Here is a 20,118-nt window from a genome sequence, read left to right as displayed (position 1 = left end):
CTTGAAGGAAGTCGGGGAGAAAAGAATCCCAGGCAGAGGGAACAGTATATACCACATGAGGTTCAAGAAACATCAAACAGTCGTGAGTTGTTGGAGCAGAATGAGCAAGAAAAGTATGGTGGTAGATGGAGGCAGAGATGGTGAGTGGGAGTGGGGGGAAATCATGTAAGACTTTCAGACTACTGTAAGCACTTTGGCATTTACTCTAAGTGAGATGGGATGCCATCAGAGGGGCTTCAACAGAGAATTGTCATGTTCTTGTTTAGCAAGACCAAGATCCTGATGGTCGGCTTATATTTTTAGAGATAAGGGGATTCAAGAACAGAAGCATGTAGATAAATTAAGAAACTATTATAATAGCCTAGATAAGAAATGTTGGTGGCTTGGATGAGGGAGATAAAGATGGAGATGGTAAGAAGTGATCACCTTCTGGATATAATTTAAAGGTATGTCTGAGAGGATTGGTTGATGGATTGGTTAGGGTGTGAATGAAAGGCCTGGAAATATGGAAGAATGAAGGTGATATTGACTGAAATAACCAAGACTGTGGAATGAGCAGGTTAGGAGGATAAAATCAAAAGTTTAATTGTAGATTTATAAGTTTGACAGTCCTATAAAACATCCAAGGGAATTATTAGTCAATTTGGTTAATTGGATATGAGCCTCTAGTTCAAGGAAGTGGCCTGACTTAAAGTTATATATTTTGGGAACATAATCATCTAGATATTAATGTCACAGTACTGAATAAGATCACCTAGGGAATCAGCACAGATAGAGAAAGGAGGAGGATAAGTCCTAGAGATATTGCAATGTTACAGGGTTGGAAAAATGAAGAGAGTACAGCAAAATAGATTAAAATGAAGTGCCCCGTGGGTGGGAATCAATAGACAATGGTGTCCAAATACAAAATTAAGATATTTAAATTTCAATTGAAAATTTGGAACATTTAATGTTTCAAAGAATGATCCATTGTGTCATATGTTGTTTATAGGTCAAATGAGATGATTAAGAAGTAACTTCCAGGGGCCAGCCCTATACCCCAGTGGTTAAGTTCACATGCTCTGCTTTGGTGGCCCAGGGTTTTGCCAGTTTGGATCCTGGGCACAGACCTAGTACCACTCATCAAGCCAGGCTGAGGTGGTGTCCCACATAGCAGGACTAGAAGGACTTACAGCTAGAATATACAACTATGCACTGGGGGGCTTTGGGGAGAAGAAGAAGAAAAAAAAGGAAGATTGGCAACAGATGTTAGCTCAAGGCCAATCTTTAAAAAAAAGTAACCACCAGATTTAGCGTGTGGAAGTCATTAGTAACCAGGACAAAAATTATTTCACTGGAGTAGTTGCGGTTAAAGCCTGATTTGAATGGGTTTAACAAAATGGACAAAGAGGAATCAGAGATAAGAGTATAATGCAATCCCTTCAAGAAGTTTTGCTTTAAAGGGGAGCAGAGAAATGGGTTAATAATTACAGAGATAATAAGTGGATTAGTCAGAAGAGAGTATTTTTTTAAGAGGTGAGAATTTCAGCATGTATTTAACATGATTCTTGTCTTCTGGCAAAAATAGCGGCTTTAGTAATTATTTAAATTAGAACTTTTAGGCAGTAAACTCTGTTTTTATATGGCCCTCATACACACACACACACACACACACACACACAGAGACTTTAGTGGTAGTTTAGCTGGGTATCAAATTCTAAAAGGATAGTTATTTCTCTAAGACTTTAAAGGTTTTCATTTGTGTCCTGGCACCTGTTGTTGCTGAGGAAAAATTCTTCTACTGGTCCATTTGAGTTCTTTAGTGGGTAATCTGCCTCTTATTTAAAGTAGCTTTAAACATTTTTTTCTTTATCCTGATACCCTATTGTGGATTTACTTTTTATTTATACTACTCAGTGATTACTGTGGGCTTTTAATCTGAAAACTCATTCCATTCTTTAATTTTGTAAAATTATTAGTAATAACCTTTTCCAAAACTGATTCTCTGCAATTAAATTAAATTCTCTCCTTCTGGAATTCCGTCATATGTGTGTTAGAGATTCTGAGTCTGCCCTCTTTGGCAGGTAATTGCTCTTTCACATTTTCAAGTTCTACCATCTTAAGTAAAAAAATAATAAACCTACCATTGCAGTATTTGGCACAGAGGAGCAAGTTCAAAGTATAAATTTGCAGTGCCACATTGACCAGCATTTCTGGCATTCGTTATTTTTTAAGGTTATCTTTAAGGCTAATAACGCAATATCAGGTAGCTGGTCTCAAAATCAAGTGAAGGATAAAAGCCTAAGGGTGGTCTGATATCAGCCTGGCAAAATCAAACTGATTAAAATGCTCTCTCCCATTTTCTCTTCCTGCTGTACTGTCATCTCTAGAGAATAATGAGGAAGCTTTCCTTAAAAAGATATGCGTGTAAAAGCAGAAAGAAAAAAGATAGGAGCTCCAACAAAGAAAGGAACCCAACAAAAAGTGAGAGGACATACATAGGTAAATCACATTAAATGTTTCAAAGAAGTACCCCCACTAATTCTCAAATAAATATAAATGAAAACAATAGAAGATATTTTTATCCATCGAATTAGCAGTGATGCAAGGAAAAGAAAATTTTGCTGACAATTACTTAGTGAACTTGAAGTTCTCTGCTGGTGTGGTCTGAGTCTAAATTAGGACAGTTTGAAAGCAATTGAGTGATGTTTATAAAAACTTTCATAAATGTTCTACCCCTTCATGCAGCAACATTGCTTCTGGGAATCAACCATTAGGCAATAAATGGAAACACAGGCCAATCCCCTCCCCTTCAAGAGATGCTTATTGTAGCATTACTTAGGATATTGAAAAACTAGAAGCAGTCTGTATCAATGGACTACAAACATTTTTGACTGCTACCACAGTAAGAAAATATTGGGTCTGCAGAGTCAGTAGACCTATATATGCATTGAAATGATTCATGTAAAGAAGCTGTCTGTTCATTTCCATTCCATTCTTCTTAGTCTGTTCTGGCTGCTATAACAGAAATACCACAGACTGAGTGGCTTATAAGCAATGGAAATTTATTTCTCATAATTCTGGAGGCTGAGAAGTTCAAGATCAAGGTGCTGGCAAATTCAATGTCTGCTGAGTGCCCATTTCTTGATTCATAGATGGCTTTCTCTTTTTTGCTTTTTGTCTTTTTTGCTGTGTCCTCACATGGCAGAAGGGTGGAGGAGCCGTCTGGGACCACTTTTATAAGGTCACTAATCCCACTCATGAAGGCTCCACCCTCATGATCTAATCACCTGAAAGGCCCCACCTCCAAATACCATCACGTTGGGGATTAGGTTTCAACATGAATTTGGGATAGGAGGTGGGAGGCAAACATTCAGAGCACCATTTCACTCGTTTAAGCAAGCCAACCAACAAAGCTGGGTTTGACCCGCTAAATTGATCTCACGGCCTAATAATAGATGTGACTCACAGTTTGAAAACCACTGACCTGAATCGCCAGTAATAGGAATATGATGGAATATTAATTAATGCAGCCATTAAATTTTATGTTGAGTTTTTTATTTATTTGTTTATTTATTTTGAGGAAGATTAGCCCTGATCTAACTACTGCCAATCCTCCGCTTTTTGCTGAGGAAGACTGGCCCTGAGCTAACATCCGTGCCCATCTTCCTCTACTTTATACGTGGGACGCCTACCACAGCATGGCTTTTGCCAAGCGGTGCTATGTCTGCACCCGGGATCCGAACCGGCAAACCCTGGGCTACGGAGAAGTGGAACGTGCGAGCTTAACCACTGTGCAGCCAGGCCGGTCCCCTGTTTATTTTTGTTTTGGGGTAGTTGGTGGCGGGTAGTACTGTGCTCCTTCAGCCAGCAAGGAAGAGGATGTTTCTGTATAACCCCGTGTAATGGGGATGTACATAATGACGCCAGGTCTTTGTTGCTGTGCCTAGCCATTCTCATGTAGCTGTCTGTCAAGACATCATGGGTCCTTCACGGATTCTTTTACGATGTCTTCAAGCTCCTTCTCCTCTTACCCGCAACTTCTCCAAGCTGATAGAATCTGCTTGGGTCACTCAACATTTAATTTCAAACCTTTCCTGTTGGTATTAGGACTTCATTCTCAATCTAATCAGTTAATATCTGCTGACCAGGTTGATTTCATTTGAATCAACAAAGAATTGCTAAAAGCTGCATTTCCTAGAAAAAGTGGCAATCTAATTGGCAGGTGCTTAAGAGACGCTAATGTTAAATGGAAAAAGAAAAATCAAAAATAAACAAAAAAAGAGACAGCTTTTTGTATGGGGTCTGTTGTCAATTTTCTCTAGATATGTTGTTAGCAAGAGAGTGACAGAAAAAGAATCCAGAATTTGTTTTACATTATATTAATACTTACCAAATTTCTACACAGCAAGTCTTGTGCATGTATAATCAGAAAAAAAAAAAATCAGAATTGGCTCTGGGGAAAACGATCATTTTACAAACCAGTATCTTGTACTCCTACTCTTGATTTAGCTCATCTTTGTGGTATAAATGTGAAGTTTCTGTGAATAAAATTCTGTTTGAAGCAGAAAGCTTCATGTTTGTCCCACTAACACTATATCAGAATACATGTGCAACATACAATTTGGTTTTGGGGCTGGGTACAAAAACCTGGGCAGATATAACCCACCAGTAGGCCAGGCTCCTTTTCTAATGTTTTGCACTTCCCTACTGTCTTTGTATAATCATTGTTTATTACCTATTTTTATTTATTTGATAAATCCCCCCAAAACTTGAGGTTTTGCAATTTGGTTTGGGATAGGGTGGGGGCAATGTCACTTGCTTTCTTATTAGACAAAAATAATGTTTCTAACTAGGATGGTCATTTCTGTGGGCCTTAATAATTCCCCAAATACAACTGCTCACAAGTTGTAAAGTGTCAAATATTTCTGGTTCTCACACACTGCTAGGATTCATAAGTGTCTTAGAAAAGGAAGGAATATCTCTTACGGCTCATAAAAAAGTCATGTCAGAATGTCATGTGTTCAGGTAAACTTTCTTTCTTTCTAGGTATCAAGGAGAAAATGTCAGCTTATATTTTTACACAAGTATTGTGTGATTACACTTTCCCACTACTGTTTCAGTGGAACCTGAAAACTTAGACGAAAAACATATTTCAAGGATAAACTAGAAAGATATGAGCTGACTGGTTACTAAAACACTGGCTAGTTGGTCTTTTGCCAATGTTGAAACCCTCGTTATCTGGGATCTAACTTCATAGTGAGTTCCAGAAGTGGTCCACAGATCTACGTAGCCCTCATCCATGTGTTTAGTGATCCGACCCATCAACATCCACACCAGTGGGAGTGGAGAAGGGGAAGGGGAGGAGATGTGCTTTTCCCTGAGAGATGTGTGTGCCACTTCTGCTCACGTCTTGCTAGCCGGAACTGAGTCATCTGACCACAGTTGGCTGCAAGGTTGTCTCTGAAATGTCATCTCTCAATGGATTCTATTACAAATTGAAAGCAGGGAGAATGAATGTTAGGGAACAATTAGTAAATTATCATATTATCACATTATACAATTGTAGTAATAATCCTATGGACAAGGAAAGTCATTTGAATGTTTTATTCAGAGGGGCGTTATGATCATAAATGTGTTTTAAAGCATAATTTTTATGTGAAAAATGGATTTGAGAGAGCCTGAGTGGGTGTTAGGAGGCTGTTCCTGAAGTCCAAGTGAGAGACGGTGGCTGGGACTTGGGCAACAGTGGAGAGGATAAAGGGAATGGAATGAATTCAGGAGATCCTGAAGAGGTAATGTTGACAGATGACACGGGGGCATAGCAGGTAGAAGAGACATCCAGATAACTCCTACGTTTCTGGCTTGTGTTGCAAATGCTAGAGAAAGCCCAGGTTTGGGGATGAGGTGTCTATGGACCCCTGAGTTTAGCTTTGGAAATGAGCTTTAGAGGCATCTGTCAGACAGGCTGTTTCTACACATTGAAAATATGATTTCAAAATAAACTAAACACCAATTCACAGTCAGAGAAAGTCTCAGATCTAGTCATTGTTAACTAATTTATTCAAATGAATGTTCCCCTCTAGGGGTTCCTTATATTAAAAAGCTTTGTACATATGGCATGTCACAGAATGGTTTATTACAAACAAAGGAAAGTCAAACAGGCGGAGGGCGTCTTCTAACCAGCAAAAGGCCTTGCTAATTCTCACTGTGGTCATAAATCGTGTACATTCTTCTTGTGTTGATAGTGTGGACAGGACTGTTGGTGACACACAGGAATATTAGTCACGTAGCCTTGCACGTACAGCCGCTCAGCCCACACTCAGTGATGGGAATCATCATGATTATTCTAACCATGTGAGGAGCTGCAGGAAACATGGGAAGTTCCAGAGCTAGAAAGCAGTCTTTTTGTTTCTTGTGTTGCTTATGTATGTAGTTCACTAAATGTTCAGTGTTTTGCACCTTTTAGTTGATTTGTGATATTTTTTCTTAGACCTACTTCCCTTTATTACAAAGTAATTAAAAAGAAACAGAAACCACACTATATAAATGTTGTGTCCTCCTGCCCAATCAACCAAAACATCCTTAGTTGATTAGGACTTTAGTGGGTTGGGAGTAGGAGACTAAACAATATATAGGAGGTACAAATGATTTTCTAGTCAACTACTTTGTGCCACTAGGACTATGGTTAAACATTTACAGTTAAGTTAACTATGTTAGGATTTCCACTGGGCACTAATGTTTTGAAGTTCATTCATTTATCCTTCATTTAACAAATATCCAGTGTGCTACACTCTGGACACTTGGGCTACTTCAGTGAAAGGCCAGTGAACACAAGGAATAGATGCTTCGGCTCTCAGGAGCTTTCCTCTTGCACTCCTTAGAGAAGGCATGAGATTAGATTCAGATCAGTTTACTACTCTCTTCAACCCATCCCATTTGTAGCCTTTGTCAGATTCTCACACTTGGCCTTCTCAGCTGATCTGGCTGGCTCTCTGGTGATGCATCTCATGAGACTCTAGCCCAGGCCTGGCCTTCACTTCAGTTGGCAGAACCCAAAGGAGGACTGGGCAAAGGTTGAGGGGTTCATTATGTAAGGCAATGGGCTGTGTGCCTTTATCTACCCTTCTGGTACCAGGTGTGTGTGTGTGATAGAGGGAGGGAGGGGAGAAAGAGAAGATAATTGGTTTGGGCAGGATTTTGCAAAGGTTTGTATATAAAAGCAGCAAGACCACGAAGCTAGAGATTAAGACATGCTAAGCTGTGACCAAGAAACTTTCACCATATTCCACCTTCATCTGCACTCTCTCTGCCAGATGTTAACCAAATTACTGTAATGTGGTCCACTTGCATACATGACTGAATGAAAAAGAAAATTTAAAAACTTCTTGCCATAAAGCCCGGAGGAAGCCATACAAGAATCCAGCCTCTATTTCAGGAATATTTGCCGGAATATTGGTTAGTATTCCCTTTTTGTTAACTTTGATTAAAAGGCTGATAGTCAAGTTGCTTTTTTTTTTTTAACTTGCTTTTGCATTTTTGGATGTAACTCTCCAAGATGGCTGAGACAATTGCTTTCTTTCTCCTCCCACCTTATTCTTCCCTCTACTGGCTTAATTTCTCTTTTCTCCCCCTCTCCTTTCTACTGTAAGAAAAACTTCGTTTTTGTGTCCTGGAGTTTATAAAATATTAGGCAAAGCCTCAGACTGCCTTCCTTCTTGTCTAATCACCATTAAGATATAATTTGGGTTTCCAAAGTTTGTTCTCTGAATGAAGGGCTGGTTTTCTGAGTATTTAAGCATCTGGTACATTTTGAGAAAGTCAACAGAGATTATAATTTGCTCTCAGGAAACACTTCAGGGTTTTAATTCTGGTCCGTGTTTTACATTTCAATGGTCAGTTTATATTTTAGAAGAATATTATGAAGAAGAAGTGACACCACAATTGCATGTTTGTTTTGCCTTTTCTTCCAGGTTTTCTAAAGTCTTGGAGATGGTCATCACTTTGAAGAAAAGTAAAATCAGATTTTGTCTTTTTGTGCTTCTAGCCATCCCTCTTTGCTGATTTTCTCTGATGCTTTGGGTTTCTTACTGATGCCTGATTAAAGCTGTCCCATCATGCCTGATGTGATGGGAAACACCTCTTACCCTATCTCACTAAAAATCATTAAGATGAACTTTCAACAGAAGGACATGCTCCCACCCCCTCAAAACTCCCATTTTAAAATGGTGTTGGGGTCTTTCTTCATTCTCTCAACAATTCATTTAAACCTGAGTGTGCCAGGCACCATGCGAGGTAGTAGGGGAAACAAAAATGATCTTCAGGAGAGAGATGAGAAAATCACAGATATCTTACAGTGCTATCATAGAAGTTTGTCAAGGCTGTTATGGAAGTAGAGAGGAGGGCCACCAAGCCTCACCTGGTAGGAATTTGGGGGTGTTGCTAGAAATGAGTCTAAATTGACATGACCTTGAGCTGAGGATTGAGGGAATGAGTATCAGAGATGGATGAAGTGGGAAGAGGACAGGAAGCAGAGGGGCCAGAGGTGTGAAAAACCTAGAACCTTCTGAGAAGATTTCTCTATTGGCAGAAGAAAGGGGAGGTTTGGGGAAATGCTGGAAGATAAGAAGAGAAAGGTAGAGAGAGACAAGATCAGATCACACAGGGCTGGATGTACCTTCCTAAGAGTTTGTCATTTGTCCTGGAGAGTTCAAAACAGAGGGAGCTGATCTGCAGTTTAAGAAAATCACTGCGGTGCCAGTGTGGAGAATAGATTTTTGCAAGGTTCTAACCAGGATTATTTTTGGAAATTTAGGCTCTGCTTGGTCCAGATTTGAAGGCTGGTTGTGAGTAAACTCCTTTTCTGTATTACTCCAAGGCTCTTGTCCTACTTCAAAGAAGGTGGCAAGGGGAACTTGGCCCCCATCGAGGCTGGGCAAGTGGCCGGCTGGCTGGGGCAGCCAGAGAGCCCAAGTCACCTCATGCCCGCACTTGTTATGATTTATTTGTACTGAATGCCTAGTGGTAAATGACACCATGTGTTATGGCATGTGTGAGCCTGAGAGTAAGTGTGGCTCTTTGCTCCTTGAAGTGCTCCTTGAAAATAGAGCGACAGTTGAAGACAACATGGTGTACTAAAAAAGCCCGTAGCACCAGGGACAGAAGAGCTGGGTGCTTCTTCCAGATCAGCTGTACCAGCAGAGGGGTCTTATACACATCGATTCATCTCTCTAGGTTTTGCTTACCTCATCTATAAAATGTGACCTTTACACTAACATGGTCTTTAGGGCCCCATCCAGCTCCCGGGCTCTCTGATTGTGATTCAACTTCCTGCTGGTTCCCTGGCCCCCATCATCACAAACCTCAGGCTTCTAGACATTCGGATGAATAGAGAAACTAGTAAAGCCATTTATCTTTAAACTATTTGTAGCTTAAGGAATCAAAACTAGTGAGCATGGAAAATAATTTTCAAAGGAAAAAAATTGTGATTCATGTTCTGTCTTATGCCACTGATAAAAGAGAAGTGGAAAGCCACTTGCCCACATCTTCCTTTATTTTTTCCTTCTTTTACTGCTGACTTTTTCTGCTTGTCCGCCCTGCAAAAGTAGAAAGGCGATGAAATGGGGATCTGAGGGGACTGAGGGTGAGACACTGATGGGGAAGGCTGACCTGTGGGAAGCTGCATTCTGCCACCTGCCGAAGGAGCAATGCAGCCTTTACTTGGCATAAGCAGCCATTCAGATGGGTCCTACGCAGAATTTTGACTTAACTGCGACCTTCTTTGCCTTTGTTAAATTCTCTGGTACCTATAGCCAGCACCCTCAGGGAACGTCCTGGCTGCCCCAAATTCAGCCGTAGGGCCATCTTCTAACCCCCAAAGTACCCTCTGCTCTTTTTTACCCAAACTAACTTCTTCTAAAGATCCAGAAACTGTAGCTAAATGGTGTTGTGGGTATTCTTGGGTTGGGAGGAGGGGGAGAGCTTCTAGTGCCTCTGGCTTACCGTCTACCCACCAACACCCCCCCCCCAAACACACACACGTGCACGCACGTACACACACAGAGCACACATCTGTTCACTCATCAAATCCTGCAAGGCACCTTAGTGGTGGGGCAGAGGGATAAATAGATGGAGTGGGTCTGGGTCTTGCCCTGAGGAACTTTACAGATAGCAACACAGGCACTGAGAACTCATTTATTCCACAGACAGGGGTTCATAATCTTGTGACTTTGATTCTGTGGCGCATTTTATAGCAGAGGTTAAAAAAAAATCAGTGTGTTGGGCCGGCCTGGTGGCACGGCGGTTAAGTTTGCATGTTCTGCTTCTCGCTGGCCCAGGGTTAGCTGGTTCGGATCCTGGGTGCGGACATGGCACCAGTTGGCAAAAAGCCATGCTGTGGTAGGCGTCCCACATATAAAGTAAAGGAAGATGGGCATGGATGTTAGCTCAGGGACAGTCTTCCTCAGAAAAAAAGAGGAGGATTGGCAGTAGTTAGCTCAGGGCTAATCTTCCTCAAAAAAAAAAAAAAAATCAGTGTGTAGACATGGAGGAGTGAACAGTTAAGTTTCAGGGGAGTGTAGAAGGCTTCATGGAGGCGACCATCTTTGATCATAATTTTGAAAAGTATTTAGGTTTGTGATTTGTCTGGCAGCGGGCTTGAAGGTAAAGGAAGATAGACCGAGAAGGAGGATGTTTCAAGTCTAGAAAAAAGAAAAGGCAGTGGGGCTAGGATTCGGGGAGGAGGATCTACATTCCAGAGAGAACTCTCGGGTAGAATCACCTCCTTAGGGTGACAAGTTACATATGAGAGGGAATGGCATTACCAAGCCATCTAGTTCAGGTAACTGGGGAACCCTAATTTCATTAAGCAAGATAGAAAATATGAGAGATGGAGCTGTTTGCTCATTAGGTAGGAGTGGGCAGCTAGGAGAGGCTGAGTTCAGTTTGGACAGGAGTTATTTCAGATGCTTATGGGCAGCAGGTGAATTATTTCCCCATATCAGGCACCTGCCCTCTGGTTCTTTAGCATTTTTACATGATGTTCTGTGTAAACTGCCACGCTGGGGATACCCTGTAGCTTTTCTTCCTCCTTTGGAAGTAAAATTTTAACTGGTAACACGATCACAAGTGGTAGAAAGTGAAAAATTCATTTGAATCATTTTTCAGTTTGATGGCGGGGGGGTGGATGTTTTCTTACTGTTCTACAAGATGTGAAATAACTGATTTCGCTCAATCAGATTGCAATGAAAAAGCATTTAATTGTTCCTTTGACTTCTTGTGAGGTGGACAGTCTCCATGAATCAATAGTGGTTCAGGGTTCGGCTCGGCCTGCTCGTTCCAACCCTCATTCACCAGCCTACTGATTTAGGAGAAACATGACCAAGTCATTGAATTACCGTTTCCTGAGTTGTGCTCTGATGGTCCCATGGGGTGGTAAACATAAAGCTCCTGAGAATCAAACGTTTAATTCAAGAAGACTGAAAACAAATTTTGCTGAGCCAAGATGTTAGGTTTACAAGGACATGTTACAAAGATAGCCTGTGCTTCCCCCTTCTGCACCACCTTTTCCTCCATCAATACATGCCCGTTGTCCTTATCTTCTCCCTACCCTAGTCTGTCATAGATTTTGACCTTGGTTTTGATTTACCTTCCATTGACACATGTCTGCTTTTTAACTTCCTGGTTTAACCTGAGGTTAAGATGAGCAGCAAGGGCAGCAAACTGAGTTATATAGGGTTTCTTACTTTCCTGGGGAATCATCTCTTGTCCAGATTTACGTGTTCAAAAATAAATTGCATCAGTTGATTCAGAGGTGATCAGACTCTAGAGGCCCGATTTATACTTACCAAACGCAGGAGATGGGCCAGTGTACCAGAATGCCAGTACATTTGTTTATCCTCTATTTCAGCTGTCAAACAATTTCATTTCAGCCCATTATTGTATTCGTTTTCCAGAAAGAGAGAAAACCCAGAAAACAAGATAAGAATCAGAAGGTCATTTGGCAATTGTAGAATTGGAATAGAGAAAACTAAGTGACTTCAGGGGAGAGCATCACCAAATTCTGAAAGATTATTGTACCTGTCTCTGTATTGGGGCATTCTTCTTGGTCCCAGGTAGTTGGAGGAGACAAAGCCATAAATTATTTACTATCTAATTTTTTTCAGCATTCTTCATCAATCATTAATTGATTAGACTAGATTACCTCTGAAGTCTCTTCCACCTCCAAATTTCTATGGTCTGCTAAAAATCCCCTCTCCATGTGGACATGTTTTGGTGGTGACTGATAATTATCTTCCTGATTGGTGTTTGGAAAGTCAATGTCAGGCTCTATTACAGACTTTTAGAGGCTCTATTAGTTTTCTGTTGCTTCTATAACACATTACCATAAACTTAGTAGCTTATAGAAACACCCATTTATTACCTTGGTTCTGTAAGTGAGCGGTCTGGACACCGTAGTGCAACTGGATTCTCTGCTTAGAGTTCACAAGGCTGAAATCAAACTGCCCTGAGGGCTGCATTACCTTCCGGAGGCTCTGGGGGTGAATTTGCTTCCAAGTTCATTTGGGTTGTTGGCTGAGTTCAGTTCCTTGCTGTTGTAGCCCTGTCTTCCCCATTTCTTTGCTGGCTGTCAGCTAGAAGCTCTTTTTTGCTCCTAGAGCCTGCCTGCATTGCATCTCATGTTTCCACGTGGTCCGCTCCAGCAACAGCAGGTCAAGTCCCTCGCAAGTTTCTAATCTCTCTGACTTCACCTTCTGCCACATCTCACTGACTGACTTCCTCTCCTGCTCTTACAGGTTAATGTGGTTGCAGTGATTCGCCCAGATAATCCAGAATAATCTACCTACTTTAAAATCAGTTGATTAGTAACCTTAGTTTCATCTTCAGAGCCTCTTCAGCACAGTACCTAGATAGGTTTGGTTGAATAACCAGAGATGGTAATCTTTGGGGACCTCTTTAGCATTCTGCCTACCGAGTCTCAGCAGCAGCACTTTGAAATAATATTTTGTCATTTCTTGAGTGATCATATGTGTGGATGGCTGATTTCATTGATTTATATGCATTCTTTTTATTTGCCATTTGATAGTCTAGTATTTTCTGACCCTGCCTTCATATTTCAGTATTTCAACCACTTGGCATAGAAAGTTCTCTGTTGCAAAAAGTATGTTTACTGGTTGGTTGAATGGGGGAGAATGACATTGTTTCTCTCTCCCTCTCCTCAGCTGAAAGGCTCCTTCGGGCAGGTGAGCTCAGTTTTCACAGACTTCAAAATCATAGCACATTTGGTTTGCACTAGGTCAGTGCTTCTCCGTTTATCTATGGTAAGACCAGGACATTTGTTTGTTAAGTTCCTGGGTGGTTCTAGTGCACAGCCAAGGCTGAGAACTATTGATATGTGCTGACGTTCTATTTTGGATATAAGGAAACTGAGGCCGAGGGTGAGAAATGACTCGCTTAAAGTCCCATAAGTAGGGAGAGATCTGGTGCTCGAATTCCAAATTCTGTCCCACAAACTAAAGGTTTATCATTTAACTGCATGTAGACTTCAGCGCTCGATGACTATGTGCAAAATGAGTGTTGCAAAGGTCTAGGACACCCTGTTTCTTGATTCAGTAGCAAGATTATTCCTTTCTAAGACTTTAAGAAACTGTTAGACCTTGCAAATTCTCTGTTTAAAGGTCTCTTCTCAACAGTGTGGCCTGCTCATGAGCAATAGTAAGCACTATTCTGCACTAGCCACAGAACTGGCCCCATGGACGTCCACATCTCTCAGTGTTCCAGAGCTGCACAGTCCCAATTCAGTAACCACTAGCTGCATGTGGCTATTGAGCTGGAAATGTGCCTAGTGCCAATTGCAATGTGCTGTGAGTGTTAAATACGCAGCCGATATATAGACTTAGTATGAAAAAAAGAGTATAAAATATCTCATTAATAGTTCTCATATTTATTACATCTTGAAATGATAATATTTTGGATATATAGGGTTAAATAAGATATTTATTTTTTCCATGTAATTTAAACATCTTCATCATATAGTTTAGCCCTTAGTAAGATACTGTATTATGTATTTCTTCATTTATTAGATGGCTAAGTTTCTATCACAAAAACCTAGTGAAGCGTGAACTTTGTCTTGGACTTCTGGATTCTGTTGGGGGAGGTGTTGGGGGAGAAGCTAGAAGAGTGATAGATACGCATGAGCCTTCAGTGTAGTACATAGGGATGTGGACTAACAGACTTTTAGAACTGGAAGGGAGCTTAGAGACCAGATACTAGTACTCCTTTCATGATATAGATGAGAAAACTGAGATTCAAAAGAATTAAATGAGTTAACTAAGGTCTCTCCAAAGAGCTAGGACTAGTACCCGAGCCTTCTGCCCCAATCTGTGATCTTTTTCTGCTTTGTCTTTTTTACTTGACTCTTCAGATAAATAATACCATTCTCTAGAGGGAGAATGTCTCTAAATATTCTTAAATCATCACTTCTCAAACGTTTTTTAAGTATTATTAATATTTACAATAACTTTTATGAAAAGCCATCTAATAAACATTATTGTTGCATGAGTAACCAAAAAAAGAGAAAGGGGAGGAAGTAGGAAAAATCCAGAATCCCACTCCTCTAATAAACCAACTGTTTTCATTTACACTGGTTACTTTTTTTATTAAGGTAACATTGATTTATAACATTATATAAATCTCAGGCAGACATCATTGTATTTTGACTCCTGTATAGACTACATTGTGTTCACCACCAGAAGTCTAGTTCAAATACAGTTCCAGTACAAATGTGCCATTTTACCCCTTTGGCCCTCCTGTACCCTTCTTTCTCTCCAATAACCACCAATCTATTCTTTTATCTATGTGTTTGTCTGTTTATCTTCCACATATGAGTAAATCATATAGTATTTGTCTTTTTCCATCTGACTTATTTCACTTAGCAAAATACCCTCCAGGTCTATCCATGTTGTCACAAAGGGCAAGGTTTCATCTTTTTTATGGCTGAGTAGTATTCCACTGTATATCTCTCTCTATCTATCTTTCTTTCATCTATCTATCTCTATACACACATACATACCACATCTTCTTTATCCATTCATCTATCAATGAATACTTAGGTTGTTTCTAAGTCCTGTCTATTATGAATAATGCTGCAATGAACATAGGGGTGCATATATCTTTTCAAAGTAGTGTTTTTGTGTTCTTTGGACAAATACCCAGAAGTGGAATAGGTAGATCATTTGGTAGTTCTATTTTTAATTTTTTGAGGAATCTCCATACTGTTTTCCATAGTGGCTATACCAATTTACATTCCTACCAGCAGTCTAAGACAGTTCTCTCTTCTATACATCCTCTCAAACACTTGTTATTTCTTATCTTTTTAATAATAGCCATTCTGAAGGGTGTGAGGTGTTATCTCATTATGGTTTTGATTTGCATTTCCCTAATAATTAGTGATATTGAACGTCTTTTCGTGGACCTGCTGGCCATCTGTATATCTTCTTTGGAAAAATGTTCAGATCCTCTACCCGTATTTGGTTGTTTGGTTTTTTGTTGTTATTGTTGAGTCGTATAGCTTTTTTTTGGTTCTTGAGTTGTATGAGTTCTTTAAATTTTTTGGATATTGACCCTTTGTCAGATATATGATTGGCAAATATCTTCTCCCAATTGGTAAGTTGTCTTTTCATTTTGTTGATTTTTTTTAATTCAATTAATTTACGCTAACACAAAAAAAAAGATTTACCCATTTCTCCCACTCCCTATCTCCTGCCTCTGGTAACCACTAACCTATTCTCTGCATCTGTGAGTTTGGGTTTTTTTTCTGATATATATATTTTAGATTCCACACATGAGAGTTAATATAGTATTTGTCCTTCTCTTTTTGACTTATTTCACTTAGCATAATGCCCTTGAGGTCCATCATGTTGTCACAAATGGCAAGATTTCATTCGTTTTTATGGCTGGATAATATTCCATTGTGTGTGTGTGTGTGTATACATATATATATATATATATATATATATATATATATACACATATACATGTACCACAATTTTTTTCCATTCATCTGTTGATGGACACAGAGGTTGTTTCTATATTTTACCTGTTATAAGTAATGCTGCAATGAACATAGAGGTGCATTTATCTTTTTGAGTTAGTGTTTTCATTTTGTTCTGACAAATACTCAGAAGTGGAATTGCTGGATCATATGGTAGTTGTATTTTTAATTTTTGGAGGCACCTCCATATTGTTTTCATAGTGGCTGCACCAATTTAGATTCCCACCAACAGTGCACAAGGGTTCCCTTTTCTCCACATCTTCGTCAACACTTTTTATTTCTAGTCTTTTTGATAATAGCCATTCCAGCAAGTATGAGGTGATATCTCATTGTGATTTTAAGTTGTGTTTCTCTGATGATTAGTGATGTGGAGCATCTTCTCATGTACCTGTTGCCGTCTGTATGTCTTCTTTGGAAAAATGTCTATTCAGGTCTTCTGCCCATTTTTTAATAGGGTTGTTTGTATTTTTGCTATTGAGTTTTATGAGTTCTTTATATATTTTGGATATTAGCCCCATATCGGGTAGGTGATTTGCAAATATTTTCTCCCATTCAGTAGGTTGCTTTTTCATTTTGTTGATGGTTTCCTTTGCTGTGCAGAAGCTACTTAGTTTGATGTAGCCCCAGTTCTTTATTTTTGCTTTTGTTGCTTTTGCTTTTGGTATCAGATTCAAAAATCATTGGCAAGACCAATGTCAAAGAGCTTACCACTTGTTTTCTCCTAGGAGTTTTATGGTTTCGGGTCTTAGTCTTTAATCAATTTTGAGTTAAGTTTTGCATATAGTGTAAGATAGTGGTCCAGCTTCATTCTTTTGCATGTGGCTGTCTAGTTTTCCCAGCACCATTTATTGAAGAGACTGTCCTTTCCCCATTGTATATTCTTGGCTCCTTTTTTGTAAATTAATTGACCATATGTGTGTGGGTTTATTTCTGTGCTCTCTTTTCTGTTCCATTGATCTATATGTCTGTTTCTATGTTAATATCATACTGTTTTAATTACTATAGCTTTGTAATGTAGTTTGAAATCAGAGAGCATGAGGCCTCCAGCTTTGTTCTCTCTCAAATTGCTTTGACTGTTGGGAGTCTTTTATGGTTTCATACAAATTTTAGGATTGTTGGTTCTATTTCTGTGAAAAATGCCATTGGAATTTTGGTAGAGATTGCATTGAATCTGTATATTGCTTTTGGTAGAATTGACATTTTAATGATATTAATTCATCCAATCTGTGAGCAGAGAATATCTTTCCATATATTTGTGTCTTCTTCAATTTCTTTCATTAATGTCTTGTAGTTTTCAATATAGGACTTTCGCTTCCTTGGTTAAATTTATTCCTGGGTATTTTATTTTTTTGATACAATTGTAAATGAGATTGTTTTCTTAATTTCTTTCTGGTAGTTCATTATTAGTGTATAGAAATACAACAGATTTTTGTGTATTGATTTTTTATCTTGTAACTTTACTGAATTCGTTTGTTAGTTCTAACAGTTTTTTGGTGGAGTTTTAGGGTTTTCTATATATAATATCATGTTATCTGCAAATAGTGACAGTTTGACTTCTTCCTTTCCAATTTGGATGCCTTTTCTTTCTTTCTTTTTTTTTTTTTTTTTGCCTAGTTGCTCTGGCTAGGACTTCCAATACTATGTTGAATAAAAGTGGTGAGAGTGGGCATCCTTGTCTTATTTCTGATCTTAGAGGAAAAGCTTTCAGCTTTCATCATTTAATATGATGTTAGCTGTGGGTTTGGCATATATGGCCTTTAGTATGTTGGGTTATGTTCCCTCTGTGCCTACTTTGTTGAGAGTTTTTATCATAAAGGGATATTGAATTTTGTCAAATGTTTTTATACACCTATTAAGATGTTCATGTGACTTTTATCTTTCATTTTGTTAATGTAGTGTATCAAATCGACTGATTTGTGGGTGTTAAACCATACTTGCATCCCGGAATAAATCTCACATGATCATGGAATATGATCCTTTTAATATATTGTCGAATTTGGTTTGCTAATATTTTGTTGAGGATTTTTGCATCTATGTTCATCAGGGATATTGGCCTGTGATTTTCTTTTCTGATGGCATCCTTGTCTGGTTTTGGTTTCAGGGTAATGCTGGCCTCGTAAAATGAGTTTGGAAGAGTTCCTTCCTCTTCTATTTGTGGAAGAGTTTGAGAAGGATTGGTGTTAATTCTTCTTTGAATGTTGGGTAGAATTCACCAGTGAAGCTGCTTGGTCCTGAACTTTTTTTTTGTTGGGAGGTTTTTGATTACTGGTTTAATCTCCTTACTAGTAATCAATCTGTTCAGATTTTCTATTTCATTATGATTCAGTCTTAGTAGGCTTTGTGTTTCTAGGAATTTGTCCATTTCTTCTAGGTTGTCTAACTTGTTAGCTTATAATAGTTCATAGTAATCTTTTATGATCCTTTGTATTTCTGTATCACAGTTGTAACATCTCCTCTTTCACTTCTGATTTTTTTTATTTGAGTCCTCTCTTTTTTTTTCTTGGAGAGTCTACCTAAAGGTTTGTAAATTTTGTTTTCTTTTCAAAGAAACAGCTCTTAGTTTCATTGGTCTTTTCTGTTGTCTTTTTAGTCTCTATTTCATTTATTTCTACCCTAATATTTGTTATTTCATTCCTTCTGCTAACTTTGGACTTTATTTGTTTTTCTTTTTATAGTTCCTTGAGGTGTAAAGTTAGGTTGTTTTAGACTTTTCTCATTTCTTGAGGTAGGCATTTATCACTATGAACTTCCCTCTGAAAACTGCTTTTGCTGCATCCCATAAGTTTTGGTATGTTACATTTCTATTTTCATTTGTCTTAAGGTGCTTTTTGTTTCTCTTGATTTTTTTCTTTGATCCATTGGTTGTACAGGAGCATGTTTAATCTCCACATATTTGTGAATTTTCCAGGTTTTTTCATGTAATTAATTTCTAATTTCTTACGATTGTGGTCAGAAAAGATGCTTGATATGATTTAAATCCTCTTAAATTTATTAAGACTTGTTTTGTGGACCAATATGTGATCTATCTTGGAAAATGTCCCATGTGTATTTGAGAAGAATGTGTATTCTGCTGCTTTTGGATGTAATGTTCTGTAAATAACTGTTAAGTCCATCGGGTCTCATGTATCATTTAAGGTCAATGTTTCCTTATTGATTTTCTGTCTGGATGATCTATCCATTGATGTAAGTGGGGTATTAAAGTCCCCTACTATTATTATACTACTGTCTATTTCTCCCTGTAGATATGTTAACATTTGCTTTATATATTTAGGTGCTAAATAAGATACATTAAAATTAATTTTATCTATTTCTTTACTTTTTTAATGCCATTACTAGAAAATTTAAAATTACATATGTAGCTGGCATTTGTGGCTTGCATTATATTTCTAGAGAGCATTTTCTGTTAAAGCTATTAACAATGAATGGTCCACATCCAAGCTATTACACCTCCTGTGATCTTGAAGAGTGAAGTGCTGTATCATAAAATTCCTGGAGATGAGACATGACATTGATCTGCCCCGTGTTTGCCATCTATCTGGCAGCCAGTCAGTCTGGCCAAATAGACTTCTTTCTATTTATATGTATAAACTTAAAGGAGGTGGGGGGATGCCCCTGGGTCATGAAAAGAGCACACTTCATAGCTCTTAAGTAATGTACCCAAAAGTAGACCAGGTGCTCTTGGAGGTTCTAAGGGATAAAGATGAACGTTATACCCCTTGAGTAATACTGTTACTAAAGAATCTGCTGTGTCAGCATTTATGAATTATCACTGTCTTTAACAGGCCTTAAGTATTAAAAATACTATGATGTCTGCCCTTGTTCGTAATTCAGATCCAAACTTACTCTCTTTTTCTTGCTTTCCGTGGTTTGCCTGCCTCACTGGTACCCTATTCATGTGTTTAGTCTGCCTGGTTTATCATTTAAGAAGCATGGGAAAGCAAAGGCAAGCCTTGGAAACATTAAGCGCAGTTCCAATCCCTACTCAGAAATATTCTGTTTGAGCCTGGAGGATTCCCTTAACCTCCCTAAGCTCCTCTAAACTTTCATTTCCTCAATCTTAAAATGAGGCACTCTCTTGCTGGATCTGT

General features: G+C 38.8%; 1 protein-coding gene across 4 annotated transcripts in view; it reads left to right on the top strand.

Annotated features, from left to right (window-relative positions):
• The window catches only part of GHR (growth hormone receptor), a 245,081-nt gene that overhangs the window by 84,135 nt on the left and 140,828 nt on the right, over positions 1–20,118 (top strand). Inside the window, exon 1 of one of the 4 annotated variants that reach the window (XM_070587656.1) lies at positions 5,852–7,437. The exons of the other annotated variants lie outside the window; for them this stretch is intronic. The gene's annotated coding sequence lies outside the window, so the exon portion shown is untranslated. Of the gene's footprint in view, positions 1–5,851; positions 7,438–20,118 lie in introns of those variants that run through there. 4 annotated transcript variants of the gene reach the window in all.

The sequence above is a fragment of the Equus przewalskii genome, chromosome 20 (assembly GCF_037783145.1).
Source record: "Equus przewalskii isolate Varuska chromosome 20, EquPr2, whole genome shotgun sequence".
In the NCBI taxonomy this organism is placed as follows: Eukaryota; Metazoa; Chordata; class Mammalia; order Perissodactyla; family Equidae; genus Equus; species Equus przewalskii.
Note: the sequence above shows the minus strand (reverse complement) of the source record. Positions and strands in the feature narration are given on the sequence as shown.